The sequence below is a fragment of the Camellia sinensis genome, chromosome 4, assembly GCF_055761805.1.
Source record: "Camellia sinensis isolate YWXY chromosome 4, ASM5576180v1, whole genome shotgun sequence".
In the NCBI taxonomy this organism is placed as follows: Eukaryota; Viridiplantae; Streptophyta; class Magnoliopsida; order Ericales; family Theaceae; genus Camellia; species Camellia sinensis.
The window spans coordinates 149,966,677-149,993,948 of record NC_138964.1 but is presented as its reverse complement, the minus strand read 5'-3'; the positions used below and the strand labels follow the sequence as shown (position 1 = coordinate 149,993,948).

The following is a 27,272-nucleotide window of genomic DNA, read 5'->3' as shown; positions in this document are numbered from 1 at the left end:
AAAACACATAATATAATTTTAATCAAGTGAAGTTGGTTATTACTAAAACTTAATCACGCAAAAAATTGAAATTGAACTCACAAATATTGCATCACTAACACTACTTTGACAATGTGCTACATACATAGTAAGAGTTGTGTTGTGTGTGCACGTGTGCGCACAAGAGAGGGAGAGAGAGAGAGAAAGGATTCTTAATCCAATCAACCATCCAGTTTAATTTTCTTGTTCTCCTTACACAGAGATTGCAATTAAAACAAACGGTGTTCCGTAAATGATAAGAAAGAAAAAGAAATAAAGTATTCAATTAAGGGGAAGCCAAAACAAAATGCTGTGAATGCACACTGCGAATAGTGAACAAATTTAACTACATCAAGTGATCCTAGCATCAAGAAAAAAATTCAGCAAAACACAAGTTCAGCATCAGGAAGTTGGACCATAGAATGGTAGTAGCATTGACAACATTGAGCAACATATCTTTCACACTATTCGCTCCAACTCCCTTGGATAACTGAGTGTCTGATTCATGAGTTCCAGAGATGGTATCTCCTTGCAAGGTGCAGATTCTTTTGCCTTTTGGAAAATCACAAACCCGTTCTTTATCTCACACTCAGGATGTTCCTGCAAATAGCATATAGAACGAAGCATATCAAATAACCCTTGCATTGGACACCAAATCAAGAACAAGGCTTCCATGTTGGTGGATTTTGGTATTATCATTGATACAAGGTTAATATGCTATCATTTAAGTATAGAATGATAAACCATAAATAATGCATATATTACAACTCCACAAAGCCCTTGCATCTACGCTCTATTTGATTCATTGATTTGGTGATTAAGAAAAAAGGAACAGGAAAATAGAAAGGAAGTCATTTTTCTTCATTTGGTTACCTTGGAAAATAGTGTAGAAAAGAAAACATGGTGAAAAAAAGGGAGAAATGTCGTGTGTGTTTGATTTGTGTTTTGAAATAAACTTAAAAAAAAAAAATTGGGAAAAGAGTTCGAAATTGTTTTGGTTTGTTTGGTTGAATATTTTGAAAATAGTTTTGAAATTTGGAATGATTTGATATTTTGTTATAATTGAGTAAATGTTTGTGAAAAAAAAGTGATTGAGAAGGAAAGATGAGACAAAAAAAAAAAAAAAGTGAATGATTGATGTGTAGAGAGAAAGCAGTTTTGGAAATTTTTTTTTCAAAATATTTGAACAAAACAAAATTTTGAATTTTTTTTTTTTCGAAAATTATATCTTAAGATACAAACCAAACAAACCCGTCAACTTTTAATATCATTTTTTTCCCTCTTATTTTTGATTTCTTACCTTTTCTTTTGATTTTTTTAATTTAATATTTATTTATGTACGACAAAATAAGGAAGAAAAATTGTCACACCCCAAACTCGCCCCTAAAAGTTCGGGCATGACCCATACAGAAACGGACACTTAACCTGATATACATATCATATGGGGCCTGAACGGAAGCATTTAATATAATAAAATAACACAGAAAAGCATCCATTGAGCTAAACCTAACATGCCAGGATCACATTCGTGAGAGTCATTTATTTTTAGACATACCCATACACATACATGACCGCATGAACAAACATTGGTATAGAAAGGGATCATATACATACATTTTAACCTTAGGTAAATAATTAAAGTGCAAGCCAAAATCTTAACAAACTTGACATAAATGCATAGACTTGGTCTGGGAGCCTGGGCATACTGAGGTTGACAACTGAAGGGTGAGCTTCAAGGGTTAAGACGGACTCCCAAAGTGATTACCTACAGAACATACATAATATAAAGTGAGCGAAGCTCAGTGAATAATAGTACATAAACGATTCAATGCTCAACTTGAATTATAATACATATAAATGCATACATAAATAATGAGGCATAAGGTTAATTGATTCTGTATTAATTCTTGAATGGCCTAAGGCCCAGTCTTGAAACATATTGACTTGAAACATAATATCTTGGAACATAATGGCTTTAAGCCCTTGAAAAAAAAGTGGCGATAGCCCTTGAACATATTAGCATTAAACTTTTAAACATGGTGGCATATAGCCCTTGTACATATTAGCATTAAACTTTTAAACATGGTGGCATATAGCCCTTGTACATATGGCATGAAGCCCTTGAAAAGTTGGCATAAAGCCCTTGAACATGTGGCACGAAGCCCTTGCAACATGTGGCACGAGGCCCTTGAAACATGTGTGTATGAATTCAAGAGGTGTCTCACACGGACTCTAGAGGTGACTCACTCCGTAGTACTTAGTTCCGTGTAGCACTTTGTTTCATATTATAATAACTTATCCGGAATGGCCATAGGCCTCATAACTTGCACAAATGTATGGACTCAAGAGGTGGCTCGTACGGATTCTAGAGGTGACTCGCATTGCAGCACTTAGTTCCGTATAGCACTTTGCTCCATACCGAAAATACATAATGGCCTCTGGCCTCATAGATCATATAGAATGGCCATAGGCCCAGATTGGCTATAAGCCTCATTCATATATGTATGGACTCAAGAGGTGGCTCACATGGACTCTAGAGGTGGCTCACAATGTAGCACTTAGTTCCAAGTAGCACTTTGTTTCATACCAGTAATTAACAGGTTTTACAGACCAACCATACATATCATGTTATATCATAAACGGAAACAAATTCATACATATGCATTATGCTTAATTCATGAACAAAAATTAGAATTCTAACTTAATTATACCTGGCTCTTCAATAGTGCTAACAAGTCCATATAAAGCATCCTTGTTCCTCGGTACTAAAAACTTGTAATATCCTAGAACTTATAACATATGTGAACTTGTAACAGACTTAAACTTATAACATACGTAAACTTGTAACAGGCTTAAACTTGTAAACTTGTAACATACGTAAACTTGTACCATACTTGAACTTGTAACATATATAAACTTGTACCATACTTGAACTTGTAACATGCGTATACTTGTAACATACATGAGCTTATAACATACTTGGACTTGTAACATACATGAACTTATAACATACTTGGACTTGTAACTTTCACAAACTTGTAACATTCTTGAGCTTGTAACATTCTTGACTTATAGCATACGTAAACTTGTAACTTAATTATTTGAACCACGGTATTATTACCCCCGGGTAAGGGCCTTGTGCTAAAGATGATGTGAATACTTCTGCATATATGAATAATCATTCATTAAGTTATAACGTAACATATCAGAAAACAGAACATTTCTTGTTATATTACGTCATTATTGTGCGCTTAACAAAATAGAATAATTCATATTCTTATGTGGGTCACATAATGATGTTAAACTTTTGCATTCATGTCATAGATTCCGAATAACTTCGAATTCATATGTAACACAACAAAATAACTACAAATTCGTATGGATTCACATAACTTTCCAATTATTCTGATTCTTCAAAGATGAACATAAGTTCCACTTATTCTTTAAGAAATAACATAGTATGCTTATAAATAACAAAGGGTTAATATTCGTCATTAACAGAACAAGGATTCCAAAATCATACCGACGTATGCGAATCTTTCAGCGTTCATGTAAGTTCACATTGATTTCCAATTGTCATAAATGTTCGTATAACACTTACAAAGAACAGAGCATTAGTGACAATAATTATCAACAATAGATAAAATGTACATTTTTTTTGTACTACTACTCACAGTGCTACAACGGAGTGCTTGTCCCTCCTGAAGTGTGCCCTGTACACATATATAACTTAGTCATTAGTTCTTTTTTCTTTCCTTCATTATTCTTCACAAGCCCACCATTAAGCATCCATTTATACTACAATTTCCTCCATCTCAATATATATCTATAAATAGAAGATTACCATTCTTGCAAACACAGTATGGAACTTATAATCAATCACTTTGATTTCAAGATAGAAAAGAATTGTATGGACATCCTCCACATTTTTCCAAAAATCCCTGAATGTCTAGGGTTTTCATCCAAAAACCAAACATTTCCTATCTACATAAAGAAACTCCATTAAATCATTCTCTTGATTTTAATAACTAAGCAAGCCCACAAGTATTTAGCAAAATAATTTGGGATGAAACCCATTTCGGAAAACTCCACATTTTAGGTCACAAAAATTAAAATCAACATAGTCAATACCATCTCACATAATCAACACAATTCAACATAAACAACATGATTCAACTCAACATCATTAAATATAATTCAACATAATTCAAACTAAATCCTTGAATCCCATTTCGACATTCCACAACCAAGTTCATGTCATCCCTATCCTTAATAAATTATTTCCCCAATTTTTCCTTTACATTAAAGCATGAATTACAACATTCATAACAAAGTTCATTCGCAAATTTTAAACATAATTTTCAAACATTTCCAAATTCTAATTAAACTTGAACACATATAATTCAATACCTCAATTTCATTATTCTACTTTCAATTTGGGCCAAATCATTGGGTATCATCATTAATCAACCTAGGGTTTCAAGAAAAATGAGGATTTTTAACAAAAATTCACACTTCTTAAATCACCACTTTTAATTCCAATTTTCCCAATGATTCTACATCTAGGATTCACAATTCATCATTTTAACCCATCAATTTAACTTCCAACATCTCAAACTCTAAATCCCCAAATCTCATAATATGCCTTAGATGATAAAAATGAAGATTTTTGCATTAATATAATGAAGTTACCATAAATCTATCCATAGATGTAAGTATTGAGGAGATTTAGAACCCCTACCTCGAAGAACAAACAAAGGAGCGAGCTTGGATGAGATTCCACCTCAATTTCGAAATTCAATCGGTTGGAAATGTTGACCCTTTCTTGTTCTCTATCCTTGATACAAGATCCATGGAGGATTTGTTGATAAAAGTGGTGGAAATTAAGGTTTTGGAAGCTAGGGTTTCGGACATGGAAGAGGGGAGAAGAAGAGAGGAAAAGAAATTGCAAGAAATGGTTCAAAAATCCCGTTTTTAGAGCTGCTGTCCCGCACAGACCGCACGTGCGGCGCTATTCCCCGCACGTGCGGCTCTGCTTCCAGCACAGATGTGAAAACTTCAAACGGGTATAACTTTCTCATCGGGACTCCGTTCTAGGTCGTTCTTGTGTCCAAATCGAAGCCCCGGAAATAAAATCTCCAATGGTTCTAACCTCACATTCAAATTCCAAGTGTGGAAAAAGAAAAGGACAAATGAATGACGGCTGATCGTAGGTTAACTATTCGAATTAAAGTTTTTGGTCCAATCTTACTTTACCATCATATTACCACCTCAAGCAACACCCCAAAATAAAATGAGGAGGTTCCAAACATACCAATAAAAATGTCAAAAATGAATCCACGTGTCTCCTTATTCAACAGATATGAATCCATAGTCATAAGGTTCACTTACTTAAACTTAATTCCACGTGACATTTCATAATAAGCATATAAATACACATAATGAGGGACTGAAAATATATCGGGAACACATACGAGGGTTGGGTTATTACAAAAATTTTAAAAACTTTTCTTTGTCAATTATTTCTCCTTTCTTTCTGCTTGCCCTCACCATTTCCAAGCACCAGACTAGGACCTAACAGACTATTGAGAGGCAAATAAAAGAAAAACAAATATTAAAACAGGATGTAGAATCCAATTTTTATTGTGTAGACACTGTAATATTCCATATCATATTACCCAACAAAATTTTGCTCAATACAGCTCTTGGCCTAGAGGGGGCAAGTAAAAATGATGGGTAATAAAGAAAAACAGAAAACAAGAAAAATAAGAATTGACTTCTAATTAGATGGTTAGCACTTCCCTTTAACTATAGACCACCAAAGTAGATCCAGCCATTGATGTATTCCAATGGTTAACAATAAGAATGAAAATGGATTTAGCAGCAAGAATTTTACCTCTTTGACATATTCAAAAAGTTTTTTGTCAGAAGAGAACAACAATATTTTCCGGGCATCATTAAATGAAAGTGAATCGTAGGCCTTTTTGCTGCATTCAGCTATTTCATCTCTGCGAAAGACAATGAACTACTAAAGGCACAAAACTAATGTAATGCCCCTCTTTTTGTTACTCAAATTCTATTACCAAACCATTATTATAGATTCAATTTCAGAGATAACATGCAAAAACTCTTTACATTAACAAGAACACATGAATAAAGATTCTCTCATCCGAATACAATATGAATGCAACAAGAGTTATAATCAAATAAATTGTCTGTAGGCTTATATCTTTTAAATTAAAAGAAAGAGTTTAACCCTTTTACATCAATGGCATTCCGCCCACAGATAAAAGGCCCCATGGCCAACAGATAATGAGATCCTCAATCTTGAAACACATCTCGACGTTCACTTGAAAAATGATTAGCAACGTAGGATGAGCATAAAGTCCAGTAGGGATCCCAACATGATCCTAAACAATAACATATATATGGCTATGATCATGAATGCTTTTTATCATATCATATACATAATGTGACGGTTTATACAGAAAATATGCTTACATAGGTACCTTTCTCAAAATCTACAAACAATTCACTTTTCTTTCTCATTTCTCATTTATAAATAACGCATCACAACTGGTTATTTTTTTAAAAAAAATACTTTCACAAAACCCGATTACTTCTCATTATTTACACCCAATACGAAACATATGTTCATTTCTGATACATTCATCACATTCCCTTGGTCCTAAGTCCCTGGTCAAGAAACACTTTCAACAACTCATCCAATACACTTATGTACATACATGTGTCCTAACACGAATACGAAATCAATATACGTACAATCATTACTACAGTATTACATAAAACAACTTGGCCTCACCCAACTATAACCATCACCTACTCATGATATACAAGGATACATCGAGACAAAATGAGAAACGAAACAGTGTTCTACCTGCCTTAAGCACAGTAAGCCAAAGATACACCTTTCCATAACAAAATGTTAATTTACCAGACACAATCTGGAAGATAATGATACCTCTGCAAATTTACCAGACACCGGCTGTAAGGTAATGGTACCTCTGCCAAGTTCTCTAGGCGCTAGCTGGAAGGTACTGGTACCTCTCATTCTAAGCGTGACCAATTCTCCAAGCGCTAGCTAGAAGATAATGGTACCTCATTCTCAGCACGTGAACATTTCCAACCATCTCAACATACTAGAATGCATAATAACACAAGTGTACTACACACAATATTATTCAACACAACAATGCCATCCTCTACCGATAACCACGGGCAAAACTTCTAAGAATATGTATTAAATACACGTAATACAAAAATCTAATTCTCACAAGACCTTAAGTCCAATAACAAGAAGAATATGTAAAGGTTTCAAAATCCGACCTCAAATTCATTATTAATTTACGAAGGGTTATGATTTCATTTTCTTTCTAAAAACCAATTTTCCTTATTTTTCAATCCACACTACTCCAATCATTTTCTAAAAATTCATTCTCTTCATTTAAATAAAAAAAACATCCTTGATGCCAAAGCCACAACCCAACCCCACTCAACATGATTAATCCAAACAATTCCAATACCATTATTACTTCTTCATTTTAGATAAACACAATTACACAATCCATATTAACAAAATACAAAAGATTATTCAACTTCCTCCCTTTTAAATCCATTAAGTCAATAATATTAAATGAGGGCTTTCCTCCCTCTCAACATAAACATGTTAAACAACTTTCTAATTAACCTAAATAACAACTAACTTAACAACTTCAATCACAAATATCAAACCCTAGATCCCTTTTCATTACTTCCAAGAAAATCGATAATGAATATGGTTTTTATGCAATAAAATCTACCACATGTCTATCTATAGACGATGTATTACAAATGAGCAAAGAAATCCTTACTTCTTGAAGCGAAGAGGAGACAACCTAAAAATCACCAGTGACGAAACCACAAACTACTTGGATCAAAAGAAAGCCCTTGACGAGATCTACAATCTTTCTCAAAGGACCAAGGTGAAAAAATAGCTCTAAGTGAGTAGATCTAAAGATCTAAGTGAAAAAGTTGAATTTAGAAAGAGAGAGAAGACAGAACCACGGTGTTGAGATGAAAAAGAGAGAGAGAGAAAAGAAATAACGAGGAAAGGGTGTTTGGAGCCTATTTATAGTAGTAGAATAATAGCCCCAAAGTCATTGAAAAGAATAGGTCAAAACCCCCCAAAAGTAAGGCCCAAACCGTACCCAAAAATCTAAAATTTACTCACAGTGGTCGACCCTCAAGACAGTAGTGTCGACCTTCAAAAAGAAAATACTGCGACACTAATGTGTGCAGTGGACAAGGGTCGACCTTAGGAACTAGTGGTGTTGACCCTATATTTCAATAGCAACACCCAGAACACAGCAGCAGACAAAGGTCGACCCTGGAACCCGTGGTGTCGACCCTATAAACCAACAAAGATACTAAGAGCAAGGCAACAAGGTGGTGTCGACCCCCAGGAAGACTAGGGTCGACACCAAAACAAAATTTTCAAGTTCCCAAAGAACTTTTCAACGAAAACAAGTGCGAACGAATAGTCCCAACAAGTCTAAATTGAATTGTACTCCTTCGAGCCAATATACAACAACTCCAAAGACTCCCAAAATGAAGTTAAAGGAATTAAATACGCTCTCCAATAGTTTAAAGGACACAAGTGCTACAACTAATCACAATTTCTACCAAGTAGACAATGTGTGTATCTAAAGTAGTAACATACCAACCCACACTTTCGAAAGTGCTCATGCTACTAGAGTTGGAATGAACAAAATAAGAAACAAGAAGAGTGAGCGATCTCTCCGCAGTGCATATGTATACATAGAGAATGTATGCATAAATCCCACTTCTCAGGTCGCTAACTTGATATTATGAACAAATGTAGCAAAAGAGATATAAAAACGTGATAACCAAAACAAACTAACATAGGTCTCACTTAATACAATTCAAATTTAGTAGGAAAGTCAATGTTGCTACCACGCAGATAATGTGCATATGTAAAAGCAGTAATACCAACCAACACTTTCCAAAGTGCACATGCTACCATAGTTGGAATGAAAAAAATAAGAAAAGACGAGTGATTGATCAGTCCGCAGTGCATATGTATAAAGAGAATTTACGTGTAAATCCCTGCTCTCAGGTACTAACTTGATATTATGAACAAACATAGCAAAAGGGATAAAAAAACAGGCTAACCAAAACAAATCAACATAGACCTCACCATAATTCAAATGTAGTGGGATAGTCTTTGTTGCTACCATGTGCATATGTAAAAGTAGTAATATCAACCAACGTGCATTTAATTTGCATCATTATTTTTGCCCAAATGAAATTTAACTATTGTCTGCGACTGTCCACTAGCAAACTCTCATAAATGCCCCAATTTTCCTCTAGTTAAAAGAATACTTGATATTATATGAACAGAATGAACAACTATTATCAAATAAAACACCTAAAAAATCAGATATTATTTCAACTCTTGCCTCTCATTTTAATCTTTGCCATAAGTAAAGTCACACGGTTTACCTGACTGTCTTTGCCAACAGAGCCATGAAATAAATTTAAGTTTCATGGGGTAAAGTTTGTCTCGCACTCAAGACACGGTTGTAAGCCCCCTCCATGAACGATTGCTCCAGTTCTACAGCATGCTTGATACAATTATTCTCCATAGCACTGGCGGAAAGCAATTCCAATTCAATGTGGAATTCAGCAATTCTATTCTGCACAAGGAGTCTCGAAAGGTTGAGACCTAAGATAGGATACTCCTGAGGAGATGGTGGAAGGCGGCCACTACTCCATCAAAGAAAAAAAAAAGTCATGACCATTACCTTTCAAATTCAAAAGGTAAACAAGATAAATAAGATAAGTCAGCAGTAAGCTTACTCTTAGAACTAGATAGAAATCAACAATGGCCATGCTTGTCCCAATTGCATTATTGAACACTGACTACCTAATTTATCAACACATCGTCAAGCACATTACCTGTAATAACCCAACCCTCTGATACGATTCTGATATATTTCCAGTCCCTATTTTGTGCTTTCAAATGCTTAATGTGAAACCTCATGAGAAACTAAGTTTAAACCCATGGATCTTATGATTTGAAATCGTATCTGTTTAATAAGAAAAGTATCTGCCATGTTTAGAGTGTTGAATTCGAAATTGAGGACCTTAGAGACTTGATAATCCAAAATTGAGTTTATATTTCGAATCAACGTAATTTTTTAGTAATAATAAGCATTTCTGTGAAATTTAAATTTAGGATGGTTAAACGATTGATTTTCTCCTATTTAATTTATATATATATATATATATATGTGCTCTTAACCATTTACTTAAGTAAAACCTAGTTCACATATTTCTTAGGAGAGGATAGAGGGAGTAGAGAGAAAGCTAGAAGGGAACTTGAACAAAGATTAAAGATTGAATAACCTAGAGAGAATTTGAAAGATCTAAGCTCACAAGTAAGTTTATTTATCTCCTCTAACTCCTCTCTTGAATTTGAGTGTGATTCCATCATAATTGTGTAACCTAGGACTTGGAATTGAACCTAGGGTATAATTATTGCTAGACTTGGATCATGTTTTATCAATTGGATGATTGTGAACTAAGTTGATTATGCACATATGTGGAGAAACTATCTTTTGTTCCTTATTTTCTCATGAGGATCATGAAGAACTTACTTAGTATATATATATATATGTGATGTTGAATGCGAAAGAAAATTATGTTATATTGAGGAATGAAAGAGTTAATTTATATCTAGATTGATGTGTGTGTTTGAAGATCCTATTAGCATGAATTTTAGACCATGTTCTATCAATTAAGGAAGCTAATTTGAGCCTTGTTAATGTTCACCAAAAGTTGAGGTTTTGCTTGAATTTTTGGACAGAAAATATACGAAATCGCCGCACGTGCGGGGGTCATGGCCACACGTGCGGGAACCCCAGCTGCACGTGCGGGAGTCATGGCCGCACGTGCGGGAAATGAAGGATTTTGGCACTTTGGGTACTGTCTAAAAAGCACGTGCGGGGCATCATTGCCTCACGTGCGGGAGTCTTTGCCGCACGTGTGGGGCTCATAGCCGCATGTGTGGCCCATGCTGAGAAAAACTGTTTGCTTCGTTTTGCGTGCTGGACCCTCGAATATTTTAGAATTTGTATTTTATACCTATTAATGTGTGTAAAAGTCATTTGAAGTGAAATGAATCCGGAAATGATTCAATAAAGAGAATGAACTAATTTGCAAGTTATGAATGTGTGCAGGACACACTCCGGGAGGAACTAGTACGTCGGCACAACACTGTGAGTAGTAGTACGCTTTACTCTAGCTAAAGTCTGTCATTAGCATTCTGTTAACTTTGTTAATTATGTAACCATGTGAATGATTTTAAAAATGAGAATGACTAATGGAAAGGATGAAACGACTTTCACATGACTATGGAATGTTGTAAGACGCTGAAATCCGTTTGCTTTGAAGATATCTGGGCCTATGGCCATTCCATTTAAGTTGTTATGGTATGAAACAAAGTGCTACACAGAACTAAGTGCTACGATGTGAGTCACCTCTAGAATCCGTGTGAGACACCTCTTGGGTTCGTACATGTATTTTCAAGGGCTTAATGCCAACATGTTTAAGGGCTGAATGTCGACATGCTCAAGGGCTTAATGCCAATATGTTCAAGGGCTTATTGCCACTCAGTTCAAGGGCTTAAAGCCATCATGTTTCAAGATTGGGCCAAGGCCATTCAGCAATAAATACAGAATCATATTAAACATGTAATCTTTTCATTTACGTATGCATTGATTTGTATTATGATTTAAGTTGAGCATCAAATTATAAAAGTATTACTATTCACTGAGCCTGGCTCACCCCGTGTTATGTCTGTTTTTGTAGGTAACTAACCAAGTGGTCAGTCCTAAGCAATGATGCTCATCCTCTTTTGTCAACCTTCATGTGTCCAGGCCCTAGATGAAGCCACTCATATTTTTGCGAAGTTTGGCAAACTTTTGGCATTGCACTTTAGTTATTGGCCTAAGGTTGAAATGTGTATAATACTTTCTTCCACAATGTTTTTTGTTATACGCCCAATCATAGGGCTGGGCCTGTATATGTACGTGTATATAACCGATGCCCAGGTGTATGTTTTGGATTTTATTTGCTTGTTTTGATGTTTGTGATCTTGGCATAGTAGTAGTAGTAGCTCAATGGAGTTTGTTTCTATTATTCTATGTTATCTAATGCTTCCGTTAAGGCCCCGTACGTTATGTATATCAGGTTAAATGTCCGTTTCTGAATAGATCATGCCCAAACTTTTAGGGGTGAGTTTGGGGGGCGATAAGTGGTATCAGAGCACGAGTTGCTATCTCACACACGAATCCATTGAGCTTTAGGGTGTCTAGAAAAGATTTAGGCATTGTGCATGACATCCTGGAAGTGGAAGAAAAGATCGATAACAACATTACATGTACTCTGCTAATGCTAACAATTTTGAACTATGTCTATGTTATATAATTGATTATTGTGTAGACTATGGTGAGAACAAGGACAGAAGACCCAGAAGATGCTACCTCTGCACGGTTGGACATGATGGAAAGAATGATTATGGAGATGGTGGAAACCTTACGGCAACAACAGCAGCAACAACAACAACCGCCACCACCACCGATACCTCCACCTGTAGTACAAAATTTTCATGTTGAAGACCGGACCATTACCCTTACCAAGGAGCTTAACAAGATGAAACTGCCGTCATTCAAAGAAGGGATAGAACCAATGAAAGCTGAGGCATGGTTGTTGGGAATAGAAAAGTTATTTGAAGTTTTCCTTGCGCTGAAGCCCAAAAAATGCAACTGGCTGCCTTCACTCTCGAGGATGAGGCGTGGAGATGGTGGATGCTTACAAGGACCATACACCCAGGATTAACATGGGATAGATTCCTAAAATTGTTTTATGATAAGTATTTCCCTCAAAGTATGTGAGATAAGAAGGTGACAGAATTCGAAACTCTCAGACAAGGGAACAAAACCGTTGCCGAATATGAAGCCCAATTTGCAGAACTAGCCCGATTTGCACCTCATATGGTGGACACAGATTACAAGAAGGCGCGTAAATTTGAAGGGGGATTACGGAGTGCTATCCTGGACAAGGTCAACATGTTGAAGTTACCTACTTATGTCGATGTGTTGGAGAGGGCTGTTATAGCAGAAGGAAACCTCACTACTCAGAACCGAATTTCTAAATGGAAAGGGAAGGGGCAGAATACTAAATGGTCAAAGGGGACAACTACTCCACCAAACAAGAAACAAAATTTAGGGACTTCAAATACTTCTACGCCTAGTCAGGATTCAATTCCTGTTTGTCCGGAATGTGGAAAGAAGCATCATGGGACGTGTTATCGGAAGTCTGGAGCCTGTTTTCATTGTGGCAAACCAGGTCATTTGATAAGGGATTGCCCTCAAAGGAATCAACAAAACATCAATAGGGCTGCTACCAGTTCAGCGGGGTCTACCCCAACTCCCAACACTAAGACAACTGCTAAACCTACTAACAATAAAGACACTGCGAGGCAAGGCAGGGTGTTCACATTGGTTCCAGGAGATGTGCAAAATGCGGCAACAGTGGTGTCAGGTACATTTATTGTTCACGGTCATTCTGCTTATGTATTGTTTGATTTTGGCTCCACCCACTCTTTTGTGTCGAAATTATTTGCTCCTAATTTAGATAAAACTGAAGAAAAATTGTCTTATCTGTTGTGTGTGTCTTCACCTTTGGGAGACTCTATGATCTGTGCTTTTGTATATTTAGCTTGTGAACTCCAACTTGGGGATAGTCGGGTGTATGCTAATGTGTTACCTCTCGCCATGACCTATTTTGATGTTATTCTGGGAATGGACTGGCTAAGTGAATATGGTGCGACTATAGACTGTTTGACCAAGAAAATCAGTTTCCACCCTCCGGGACAATCAGAGTCTGTGTTTCAGGGACAAGAAGTGACTTCTCCACCTTATTTGATTTCTGCAGTAATGACTTGTAAATTAATTCAGAAAGGGTGTCAAGGGTATTTGTGTAGTGTTTTGGAAAGGCAAGTGATGAATGGGAGTACTGATATAATTCCAGTTGTTCGTGAATTTCCGGATGTCTTTCCGGATGAATTACCAGGGCAATTAATAGACCGTGAAATTGAGTTTACAATTGAAGTGGCACTAGGAACTCAACCCATTTCTAAGACTCCGTATAGAATGTCGCCAGTTGAGATGATGGAATTGAAGGTTCAGTTGCAGGATTTACTTGATAAAGGGTTCATCCACCCGAGTGTGTCTCCTTGGGGTGCACCAGTTCTATTTGTGAAAAAGAATGATGGAACACTTCGTTTGTGTATTGATTACCGGGAACTCAATAAAGTGACAATTAAGAATAAGTACCCTTTGCCACGGATTGACGATTTATTTGACCAGCTTCAAGGGGCACAAATTTTTTCCAAAATCGATCTACGGTCTGGGTATCATCAATTGAAGGTCAAAACTGATGATGTTGAGAAGACGACTTTTCGAACCCAGTACGGTCATTATGAATTTCTGGTTATGCCCTTTGGAGTAACTAACGCACCAGCAACATTTATGGATTTATTCACCCAAAAAAACATTTATGGATTTAATAAACCGTGTTTTCAAGCCCTATTTGGACGAGTTTGTGGTAGTCTTTATTGATGATATCCTCATTTACTCGAAGAATGTGGAAGCTCATGAGAACCATCTTCGCTTGATCCTTCAGACCCTCAGGGAAAAGAAACTGTATGCAAATTTGAAGAAATGTGAATTTTGGCTACAGGAGGTGGCATTTCTGGGGCATATTATAACAAAGGAAGGAGTTTCTGTTGATCCACACAAAATTGAGGTGATCGTGAATTGGCCAACTCCCACTAATGTGACTGAGGTGTGAAGCTTTATGGGATTAGCCGAATATTACAGAAGGTTTGTTCAAGATTTTTCCAAAATTGTTGTGCCGCTTACACAACTGACTCGAAAGGGAGTTGCATTTGAATGGTCAGAAGAGCGGGAATCTGTTTTCCAGGAGTTGAAAACAAAGTTAAATACAGTACCAGTACTGGCCTTACCATCCGGTACTGAAGGGTTTGTAATCTACAATGATGCTTTGCCTAAAGGGATTGGCTGTGTACTTATGCAAAATGGAAGGGTTATCGCTTATGCCTCTCGACAGCTGAAACCCCATGAGAAGAATTATCCCACGCATGATCTTGAGCTAGCAGCAGTAGTCTTTGCATTGAAGATATGGAGACACTATCTGTACGGTACTACTTGTAAAGTGTACACCGACCATAAGAGTCTCAAGTATCTTTTTACTCAGAAGGAATTGAATATGCGACAATGACGGTGGTTAGAACTGATTAAGGATTATGATTTACAGATCCATTACCATCCTGGTAAAGCCAATACTGTTGCAGATGCACTTAGTCGGAAAAATATGGGAGGTTTGGGAAATTTATTTATGAAGCAAAAGGAGTTAGTGATTGAATTGGATAAAATGAACGTGGATCTTGTGATACGTAGGCAGGAGGCCGTAATAGCAGCAGTGATGGCCCAACCGACCTTACTTGAAGAGATCAAGTTACATCAAATGGAAGATGAAACTCTACGGAAAGTATGTGATGAGTTAGAAACAAAACCAAAATCGGGGTTCAGTTTAGTGGATTCGGTGCTCAAATTTCACAACAGGGTATGTGTCCCTAATGTGTTGGAACTTAAGTGGAAACTCATGGAAGAAGCACATGCTTCAAGATTTTCAATGCATCCGGGAAGTACTAAAATGTACCGGGATTTAAAACAGAATTTTTGGTGGCCGAGTATGAAGAAGGAAATTGCAGAGTTCATCTCTAAATGTTTATAATGTCAGCAAGTAAAAACAGAGCATCAGAGACCAGTAGGACTATTGCAACCCCTTCCAATTCCGAAATGGAAGTGGGAACATCTTACCATGGGCTTTGTTGTAGGGTTACCACGGACTTCGCGGGGTAGGAATTCTATATGGGTCATTGTGGATCGACTGAGTAAGTCCGCTCATTTTCTACCTGTGAAGACTCAATATAATGCCGATAAACTTGCTGTGATCTATGTGAATGAAATTGTAAGGCTTCACGGTGTTCCGGTCTCAATCGTGTCGGACAGGGACCCAAAGTTTGTTTCCAGATTCTGGCAAAGTCTGCAGGAAGCAATGGGTACAGAATTAAAGTTTAGCACAGCTTTCCACCTTCAGACTGACGGTCAATCCGAGAGAACGATACAGACTTTGGAGGATATGCTCCGAATGTGTGTGCTAGATTTTCAAGAAAGTTGGGAAACCCATCTACCGTTGGTAGAATTTGCGTACAATAATAGTTACCATTCGAGTATTGAAATGGCACTCTATGAAGCTCTGTATGGAAGACCGTGTCGTTCACCCGTGTGTTGGGCTGAAGTTGGAGATAAATCCTTGTTAGGGCCTGAAATTGTTCAGTTGACAACTGAAAAGGTTAAAATTATTCGGGAAAGGTTGAAAACTGCTCAAAGTAGGCAGAAAAATTATGCAGATAACCGACAAAGGGATTTGGAATTTGAAGTGGATAGTCATGTCTTTGTAAAGGTCACTCCGATGAAAGGACATCCAAGATTCGGGAAAAATGGTAAGTTAACACCCCGATATGTTGGTACCTTTCAAATTTTGGAAAGAGTGGGTCCGGTAGCTTACCGGGTTGCCCTTCCGCTAAATATGAGTCAAGTACATAATGTGTTTCATGTTTTTATGCTTCGAGGATACCTTCCGAATCCGTCACATGTCATTGATTACCACCAAATTGAGTTGGATGACAAGCTAACCTATGAAGAAAAACCATTTCGAATCCTGGATCGGCAAGTGAAACAGTTACGAAATCACGAAATTTCAATGGTAAAGATTGAATGGCAAGAACATTACGGGACTGAAGCTACTTGGGAAAAAGAAGAGGAAATGCAACACCGATATCCACATCAGTTTCTGTTTTAAGGTAAAACAAGTTTGAGGGACCAAACTTATTTAAGGGGGGGAGAGTATAATAACCCGACCCTCGGATATGATTCTGATATATTTCCAGTCCCTATTTTGTTCTTTCAAAAGCTTAATCTGAAACCTCATGAGAAATTAAGTTTAAACCCATGGATCTTATGATTTGAAGCCGTATTTGTTTAATAAGAAAAGTATCTGTCATGTTTAGAGTGTTGAATCCGAAATTGAGGACCTTAGAGACTTGATAATCCAAAATTGAGTTTATATTTGGAATCAGCATAATTTTTTAGTAATAATAAGCATTTCTGTGAAATTTCAATTTAGGATAGTTAAACGATTGGTTTTTGTCCTATTCACTTTATATATATATATATATATGTGTGTGTGTGTGTGTGTTCTTAACCATTTGACTTAAGAAAAACCTAGTTCACATATTTCCTAGGAGAGGATAGAGGGAGCAGAGAGAAAGCTAGAAGGGAACTTCAACAAAGATTAAAGATTGAATAACCTAGAGAGAATTTCAAAGATCTAAGCTCACAAGTTTATTTATCTCCTCTAACTCCTTTTTTGAATTTGAGTGTGATTCCATCATAATTGTGTAACCTAGGACTTGGAATTGAACCTAGGGTATAATTATTGCTAGACTTGGATCAGGTTTTATCAATCGGATGATTGTGAACTAAGTTGATTATGCACATATGTGGTGAAACTATCTTTTATTCCTTACTTTCTCATGAGGATCATGAAGAACTTACTTAGTATATATATGTGTGATGTTGAATGCAAAACAAAATTACGTTATATTGAGGAATGAAAGAGTTAATTTATATCTAGATTGATGTGTGTGTTTGAAGATCCTATTAGCATGAATTTTAGACCATGTTCTATCAATTAAGGAAGCTAATTTGAGCCTTGTTAATGTTCACCAAAAGTTGAGGTTTTGCTTGAATTTTCGGACAAAAAATATGCAGAATCGCCGCACGTGTAGGGGTCATGCCTGCACGTACGGGAACCCCAGCCACACGTGCGGGAGTCATGACCGCACGTGCGGGAAATGAAGGATTTTGGCACTTTGGGTACTGTCTAAAAAGCACGTGCGGGGCATCACTGCCGCATGTGCGGGAGTCTTTGCCGCACGTGCGGGGCTCACAGCCACACATGTGGCCCATGCTGAGAAAAACTGTTTGCTCTGTTTTGCGTGCTGGACCCTCAGATTTTTTTAGAATTTGTATTTTATACCTATTAATGTGTGTAAAAGTCATTTGAAGTCAAATGAATCCGGAAATGATTTAACAAAGAGAATGAACTAATTAGCAAGTTATGAATGTGTGCAAGACACACTCCGGGAGGAACTAGTACGTCGGCACAACATTGTGAGTAGTAGTACGCTTTACTCTAGCTAATGCCTGTCATTAGCATTCTGTTAACTTTGTTAATTATGTAACCATGTGAATGATTTTAAAAATGAGAATGACTAATGGAAAGGATGAAACGACTTTCACATGACTATGGAATGTTGTAAGACGGTGAAATCAGTTTGCTTTGAAGTTATCTGGGCCTATGGCCATTCTGTTTAAGTTGTTATGGTATGAAACAAAGTGCTACACGAAACTAAGTGCTACGATGTCAGTCACCTCTAGAATCCGTGTGAGACACCTCTTGGGTTCGTACATGTATGTTCAAGGGCTTAATGCTAACATGTTTAAGGGCTCAATGCCAAAATGCTTAAGGGCTTAATGCTAATATGTTCAAGGGCTTATTGCCATTCCGTTCAAGGGCTTAAAGCCGTCATGTTTCAAGATTGGGCCAAGGCCATTCTGAAATAAATACAGAATCAGATTAAACATGTAATCTTTGCATTTATGTACACATTGATTTGTATTATGATTTAAGTTGGGCATCAAATTATAAAAGTATTACTATTCACTGAGCCTGGCTCACCCTGTGTTATATTTGTTTCTGTAGGTAACCAACCAAGTGGTCAGTCCTAAGCCATGACGCTCGTCCTCTTTTGTCAACCTTTATGTGTCCAGGCCCTAGATGAAGCCACTCATATTTTTGTGAAGTTTGGCAAACTTTTGGCATTGCACTTTAATTATTGGCCTAAGGTGGAAATGTGTATAATACTTTCTTCCACAATGTTTTTTGTTATACGCCCAATCATAGGGCTGGGCTTGTATATGTATGTGTATATAACCAACGCCCAGGTGTATGTTTTGGATTTTATTTGCTTGTTTTGATGTTTGTGATCCTGGCATAGTAGTAGTAGTAGCTCAATGGAGTTTGTTTCTATTATTCTATGTTATCTAATGCTTCCGTTGAGGCCCCGTACGTTATGTATATCAGGTTAAATGTCCGTTTCTGAATAGATCATGCCCAAACTTTTAGGGGTGAGTTTGGTGCGTGACATTACCCCCACTATATGCCACTAAAAATAGAAAAAGTCGTTCACAATCATGTAATTAACGTGTACGATGTTTTGCCTTTATTGTTAACTGCTTGAGGACTCTCTAAAAGTGGCACACTTCAACACATGGATCAGGCAGGAAGGAAGACAAACAGACATGTTCCAAAAAAGGCCTCGTTTGGGGACTAACCGGTTTAGCCAAAAAGCCAAAAAGTTACTAAAAAAGACAAAAAGCCAAAAAGTCAACAATCCATACCAAAAAGTCCAAGATTCTCTTTTCTCTCTGCTTTTTGCATATCTTTTCGTAAAAAGCCAAAAAGTCATTCCAAACATACTAAGGGTCCGTTTGGGAAGAACTAAAGTGGGCTTTTTTGGCTATTTTAGCCACAAAAGACAAAATAGGCTATTTTAGCCACAAAAAACAAAACATCACATCTAATCTATAATCATTACACTCTTCTCTCACAAAAAAAGTCAAAAAAGCCAAAAAGCCAAAAAGCCTTTCCCAAACCAAGCTTTATAGCCCAGGCTAAAATAGCCAAAAATGTCAAAAAGCCAAAAAGTCAACCCACTTCCCAAACGGAGGCTAATTTTTTTTAGCTCATATTTTAGCCAAATAGTCAAAAAATTACTAAATTAGCCTGTTCCCAAACGAGGGCTAATTGTTTGGATAAGTTATTGTGCACTGTGTGTCATACGTACACTAGCTCCTCCTCCATAACCGCAACTAGGATTAGCTAATTCAAATTAATACATATATGAAGCACATAGAAGTTATAGCTTGAAGGCAATGCATTTAAAAATATGCTTCTCATCCAACACAATAATTCATCGCATAGGTATGCAGCAAGACACCATAAACTGAAGGTGGTGTTTTTGTCCATCAAATCCAACTGCTACTACTTGCACCAACACACACACACACACACACACACACACACACACACACACACACAAAGAAAGAAAAAGTCTGGTAAGAAAAATCTGGTTTCAATCTGAAGAAACCAAAATGTTAACATAATAGCCCACAAAAATTTGAACATTTAAACAATTCATTGTCCGGTTTAGTTTTCTGAGGTCATCTAACCTGTGGAGGGGGCAAAGAAGATAACTAGAAATTCGCCTAAAAAAATGACTCCAAATCAACTCAAGCATGGAAAAAAAGTATATGACCTTTTTAATACAACCTGGAAACATGTGGTCCTAATTTAATCTTTTGCCACCCATTTTTGTCAAGGGTATTTAAAATATAAAGTTATTTAAAAAAAAGGGGGGGGGGAAAGACATGAGAAGCTATTGTGCATCCGTATAGTAAGGTTTCAACTAAAAAAAATCCCTTTCAAAGGCACCCTGATCCTCAATCTTCACACTTAAAACAACTGCATGCTCACATATATCCCCTGCAAATTGAAAGTCAGAAACATCATCAGTGAAACAGCTTAGGACTTGAAAATGGAAGTAATTTGACAAAATTTGGTACAAATAATTTTCCAATTTCCTTAGAATGTAATAGTAAAGCTTATACATAAGTCATGACCAGCATGCCACATTAACCAAATCAGGTATTCTAGTCAAAATGCTAGGACTTGAAATAATTGATCTTTTTTAAAACAAACTCAGTCATCAGTGATTTCCATCTTTTAATTTTCCTGATCCAATTTGCAAGTATGTTTCACAAGAACATTTACCTAAAGGGCTGTGAAAACTTGTCTTATGCAATCTTCACTTTTGATCAACTTTTCCAAAGTGGTCATCACTTTTCATACCTCAGTGCATATTGTTATTATTATCGTACCTCAACTGAAGATAGAGCTAACAGCGCTCTTACATGTCACAATACTTGGCCAACTTATGTTGCATGAATTGCACACAGGGACATGTTGGATCTTGTGGACCCTGATAAGTATTGTACACTAAGCCCTGGGTCTAATGGCGGGTTTGGGGAGGTCCCCCAAGGGATGAGGGGTCCAAATATTTTGGGTACTTCGGTAATTTCTTGTTACTTTTGCGTTGTCCTAATTTTTATACTTATATATAGATGAAAGGAGCACCTCTTGTACTGTAAAGAGTCAGAGTTGAATCGTTTTCTGATCATAGTGAAAACAGTAGTAGCCATGAACGTAATCCTATTCTAGGGTGAACCACGTAAATCTCTGTGTTTTTGTGTGTGTGATTTCTTCAATTCTTTTTATCTTTCTTGTGCTATTTTGTGTCTCACTGATCCTTGTTAGGAAGAGACGATTTCTTAACATGACGGACAAAAGAATCTAACTTTGGTGGGGCAAAACCACACAACTCCTAAAAGTAAATAATCAATGGGTTCAAGCAACTTGTCAAGCTTTTCTTTTTTAATCCAAAATTAAATTCCAGCCTCTTGTCAAAGCCCGTCACTGAATCACCTAATTTTCAAGGCATGATAACATTTATGTTTATAAATAATTTAAAAACTATATACAAAAACTCATTTGGTGCCTAATTTTGTTTCTAAAAGTTATAGACAAACTACACAAAATTTTTTATAAAAAATAAAAAGTTTATTTTCCTCGTTTCAAAAATAAGTTTTCATTCTTTCCTCTTTCTCCTACCACCTTTGGTCACCACCACCAACAATCATATTCAGCCAACACAGGACTCAAAAATAAAAAGTATTAGCCAAACCTTGTTAGAGATATGATATGAGTGACGATCTTGTACTATTGTTAGATGAGAAATTACAGAGAATTTTTTTTTTTTTTACGATGTATCTTAATACAGTGAAATGGAATGAATTTATAATTATAGCATAAAACAGAATAAGCTCTCAAAATGGGAGAGACATCCCAGACAAATACAATAATTACAACATAAAACACAATTGGTAGTGTTTGGAAACGTTTACGTTTTTGGTTTATGTTTACCAAAATTTTATAAACTAGTTTTTGTTTATTTTTAGAAAAATATAAACTACAAACGCGTTTGGTTTGAATAAAATGTTTGAAAAATTTTAAAAACATAAACTAAAAAATATGTTTGTTCAGGCCTAAAATATTTATATTTATTTTTTATTATTTAAAACAATGGGATCATACACATTACAATTGAAAAAAAAAAATTAATTGGAAAAAAAATTATTGAAAAAAAAATTATTTGAAAAAAAAAATTTGTTAGTCAAAATTTTAAATTTCTGTTTAAAAACCAACATAAACTCATTTTTTGAGTTTATATTTTTTTTTCCTCAAATTTACAAACTAAGACAACCATTTATAAACCAAAAAAATTATCAAACAAGTTTTTATGACAGTTTTCAAAATTTTTGTAAATATAAACTGAAAACTGAAAATGAATGGTTACCAAACAGGTAAACTCCCAAAATGGGAGTGACATCTCAAACAAGTACGAGGGGAATAAATTTCACATGCAAGTGTGAAAATTCAAACTCTTAGGGCATGTTTGATTAGTAGGATTGTAGCATAGGATTGGGATTGTTACTCCATGGACTCACAATCTCATATTTGATTGCAAATTTTATTAACTAGATTACATGTACAACGTACATTCAATCCAACAAAATTGGTGAATTTTTAATATTGAGAGGGGTTAGGGATCATAATTTCAAGTATGAAAGGAAAAAAAAGAAAAAAATGAGTACATAATAAATGGTTATCTCAATAATTTAATTAGATAACTAATCCTACACTAATTCATGAAATTATTAATCATGTTAATCACACAAGGCCTTAACCTTCTAATAAGGTGTAAAAGCTCTGCCCAACATACTAATCTCTATAAAGAGAGTATCTTGAAAGGTATAACTGTAAACAAATATTATACTATAGTATTGTAAAATTATAATTGCATAATGTTTTTGTTGGAACCAGATGCAAGTAAACAATCTTCAGGTCCAAGTAAGAGGGTTTAGTAAAAAATCAAAGGATTCAATGAACCTATAATTAATTTGAGCAAGTAAAATTCATTTGTTTAAATAAATAAACAAATTTAAGTGGGTTCAACTGAACCCTCTTAATTGAGTGTAGTGTTGCCCATAAGCACACTCCATTGATTATCGTGCAACATTACTAGTTTTCTTTTTTCAACCCTCAAAAGACCTCCTATTGCTATCCCTTCAAAATGTCCATAGAACACCGAACACTGTAATCTACCACACCTTTTTATCCAAGTTCTTGGGAAAAAATAACTCCAACAAGTTAGAAGCCCACCTATTGAGAATGGCATCACCCACTCAACCCCAAAAACTGAGAAGATCAAACTTCATAGCTTGTTAGCGACAAGGCAATGAATAAGAAGGGTGATTGGCATTCTCCCTGCCTCACGTATATCAATATAACTAATTAATCTCTTCTATATATCTTCATAGTTTGGCAAAAACAACGTTGTTGCATGCATTATATAAACAAAATAAAAATAGAAATAAATCGTACTGAATTGTAAATTGAATCGTACGATTAAATCAATTTTTTATTCAACATGATTCGAATCATTTTTTTTGAAACTTGTATTGAATCGTATGAATCGAATCGTGAATCGTAAGATTCTAACAATCATGAACACGATATCACCTCCACATCACAAATCATGGAAAAAAGAGAAAACTGAAAACACTCCCGCCTTATGTACCAAAAACTGCTAATACCCCAGGGAATTACATATTGATACACATGTTCCGAAACATGGTACACTTCCGTTTCAAAACAGTAAATTTAGTGATCCAAAGTGATCTCAAAAGTTTTTTTTTTTTTTTCAATAAATGTCCTTAAATGTTACCCTAGGAGGAAAAAAATCAAATATAATGAACTAAAATCAAAGGTGAGTTAAGTTTTGACAAGGCAAAAAATCAAAAAATAGGTCATAATGTTCATAGAAAATATTATATTTTATTGGATGTTTAATAGTTAAAAAAAATTATTCTAGAAATACCTTAAATTCTTAAGTATAATATATGCAAGTCCACCCCTATTGTATCACATTTTAGAGCCCGTTCCTGTTCCATGTACCGGAACAATCCATGTTCCAGGTAACATAGCTTCCGCCTAGAAAGTCTCCAAGACATGCATTTTTTCTCTCCTCAAAATATCAAATAATCATAAAGGTCAAAATAAAGCCGTCACAGACTAGATTTTCCAAACTTCCAAGGCCCTCCGAAAACATGTATTTTCCAAACCTTAGTTACAAGAATCGTGCAACCAGATGACGAATCTTAGTAAGAAACGCGACGCGTTTCTTAGAAAGAAACGTGTAAGAATCGAGTTTTTGTAGAGAAAGAAACGCGATCTTGTCCAAGATGGGATCGTTAGTGGCTATGAACAAAAACCCTAGCCTATTGGTCGACAAAGAGAGAGAGGAGAAAGAAGGTGAAGAAGAACCTGAACATGTTGAAGCTTAAGAAGGTGAAGTTGAAGCCCTAGATCGAGGTATGTCCTTCTTTGTTTCATTTTTCTTCTTCTTCTTTCATCACTTCGAAGGTCGTCTCTCTTTCTCTCTCTCTCTCTCTCTCTCTATGTGTGCGCTTTTTGTCTCTCTGTTGCAATTCATCTCTCTGGCAGATCATCTTTCTCTCTCCCTCTCTTGCAATTCGCCTCTCTCTTCCTCTCACAGATTGTCTCTTTGTCTCTATTTTTCGTCGTCTCGCCCTTCCCTCTCTATTCTTGTTGATCGTCTCCTCTGCCTTCGTCTTTGCCTTCTCTCTCTCTCTCACTCGCTCTCTCTCTCCCTTTCGCCTTCTCACAATATATATATATATATATATAATAAGTAATATATATAAGATAAAACATATATAATCATTATATATATATTATACATACTAATAAAAAAACACAAACACATATGTAAAATAAAAAAATTAAAAAAAAAATTAACAACAACACAACTTCTATCGGCTCACACTTCCTTGCTCCCGTTCCTGCCCCTGCTCCCACTTCGTGCAACTAAATTCAAAACATTGTTTGAATACTTTGCACTCCCTTAGTTTTGTCATCCAAACCCATCCAAATGCAATATAACTGCCACCTAACAAAAAACAGTGTTTATAACTATGATGAAGCTTTTTTATTAGCATAGAGAGGAATGACATGAAAAATTTTGCCTCACTAGCTTAGCTATTACATTACTTCAGTCACTTAACAATGCAGTATATATAGGCAACATAGAAAGAGCTAAAACAACATGTTGCTCACAACCCAAGTCAAGAACAATGGAAGAGATAAAATTCAAGAACCAGGAAAGAGGGATAGCAATAAATGGGTTTGCTTCTCTGTTCATATCCCAGTCTTGCACAAAAACACACAACCCAAGAGGATAGAATCATGCGAATCAACAAAAGAGTAAGTTTATCAACAAATAGCAATACAACTAACTAAAGGAACACAACATATTTGAGGGGGACTTACGTGTAGGTCCTAATAGGGAGACTTATTGTCCAATAAATCATATGATAATTAATGGCATTTTTAATCAAACACTATTAAAAAAAAGTCATTAATTGTTAATTTTCAGCGATGGTTTGAAGATTTTGTACAAAAAAATGCCATTAATTTTCAACTTTCAACGATAGTTTAAAAAATTCATGACAGAAAAATATCACTATTTGTAAATTTTAGCAATAATTTATCAAAATCGTTGACAAAAAAAAAAGTCACTAATTATCAATGTTTAGCGACATGCAAAAAATCTCCACAAATGGTAGTCTATCCTATATTTGATAGATAAGTCAAGTAAGTTACTTGTTAATGTCAACTCATGAACTGCATTGGGAGTTTCTTCAAACAATGGTGGAAGGCTTCTAAACTCTATTAGCAAGACCTGCGAAATAAAAGAAGATGACTCACACCATACTGCACCCAATCGGAAATCATCTTTGATCAAATATAGAGATTAGGAGGTTCCATTCCCTCTAATTCCATCAATTCAATTGAGTATTAGGCATTTATACAGACAAATACATCTTATCTCTGATACATTGCATAATTTCTTTAGCCATGGTATTGAAATACTTGTAACTGTTTTGAAAAAAAATTCACTGTCCAAATCATATACAAAAGATTTGAACAATTGTGCCCAAGGCAGACCTACTTACATACAATGTCACTAGAATAGCAGCATTATTGATAAAAAAAAAAGTATACCGAATACCATCCAAATACGACCAATACATAAACAAAGATGTCCAATTTCATACCGAATACCATCTAAATTCGACCAATACATAAACAAAGATGTATAATTTTCTGGTTTTGTATCAAAGTCCCAAATGTTACTGGCTATTGTCAATAAACATGATATAGAATAGTTCAAAACTTACCTATCAAAAATAAAAATAAAAATAAAAATAAAAATAAAAATAAAAAACTAGATAACAAAAATCAGTAATTAACAAATTTAGGCCTCACGAAAGTGTAAGAGGTTCTCAGAAAAAAAATATTAAAAACATGAAATTGAATATGATACGATATAAAAATTAGGGTTTTGGGAATTGTGACCTTGAGCTGAGAGAGGAGTATGGAACAAGTATGGAAATCATTCCGAATAAAAGCGGCTTTAACCTCTCGAATAGCTGTGAAACCTCTGTGAGTTTCGGATCCATCTTTCTCTCTCTCTCTCTCTCTCTCTCTCTCTCTCTCTCTCGCTTTGAAAGCTTCACTTGTTTGTGTGCAAGAAAGGATTTGGAGGGAGCTCGGGCTGGTTTGATCCAAGTAATGTTTGGATGGATCCGGCTCTCTTTTCTTTTACTTTTGGGTAAATTACACTTTGCCCCCTAAAGTTTCACCCATTTTCTATTTTGGCATTCTAAGGTTGATTTTTTTTTTCCATTTTGGTC

At 35.8% G+C, this 27,272-nt stretch overlaps 1 pseudogene; it reads right to left on the bottom strand.

Moving 5' to 3' along the window:
- Positions 1 to 471: 471 nt before the first annotated feature.
- LOC145788826 (26S proteasome non-ATPase regulatory subunit 8 homolog A-like) lies at positions 472 to 27,038 on the bottom strand (annotated as a pseudogene).
- Between the last annotated feature and the right edge of the window lie 234 nt (positions 27,039 to 27,272).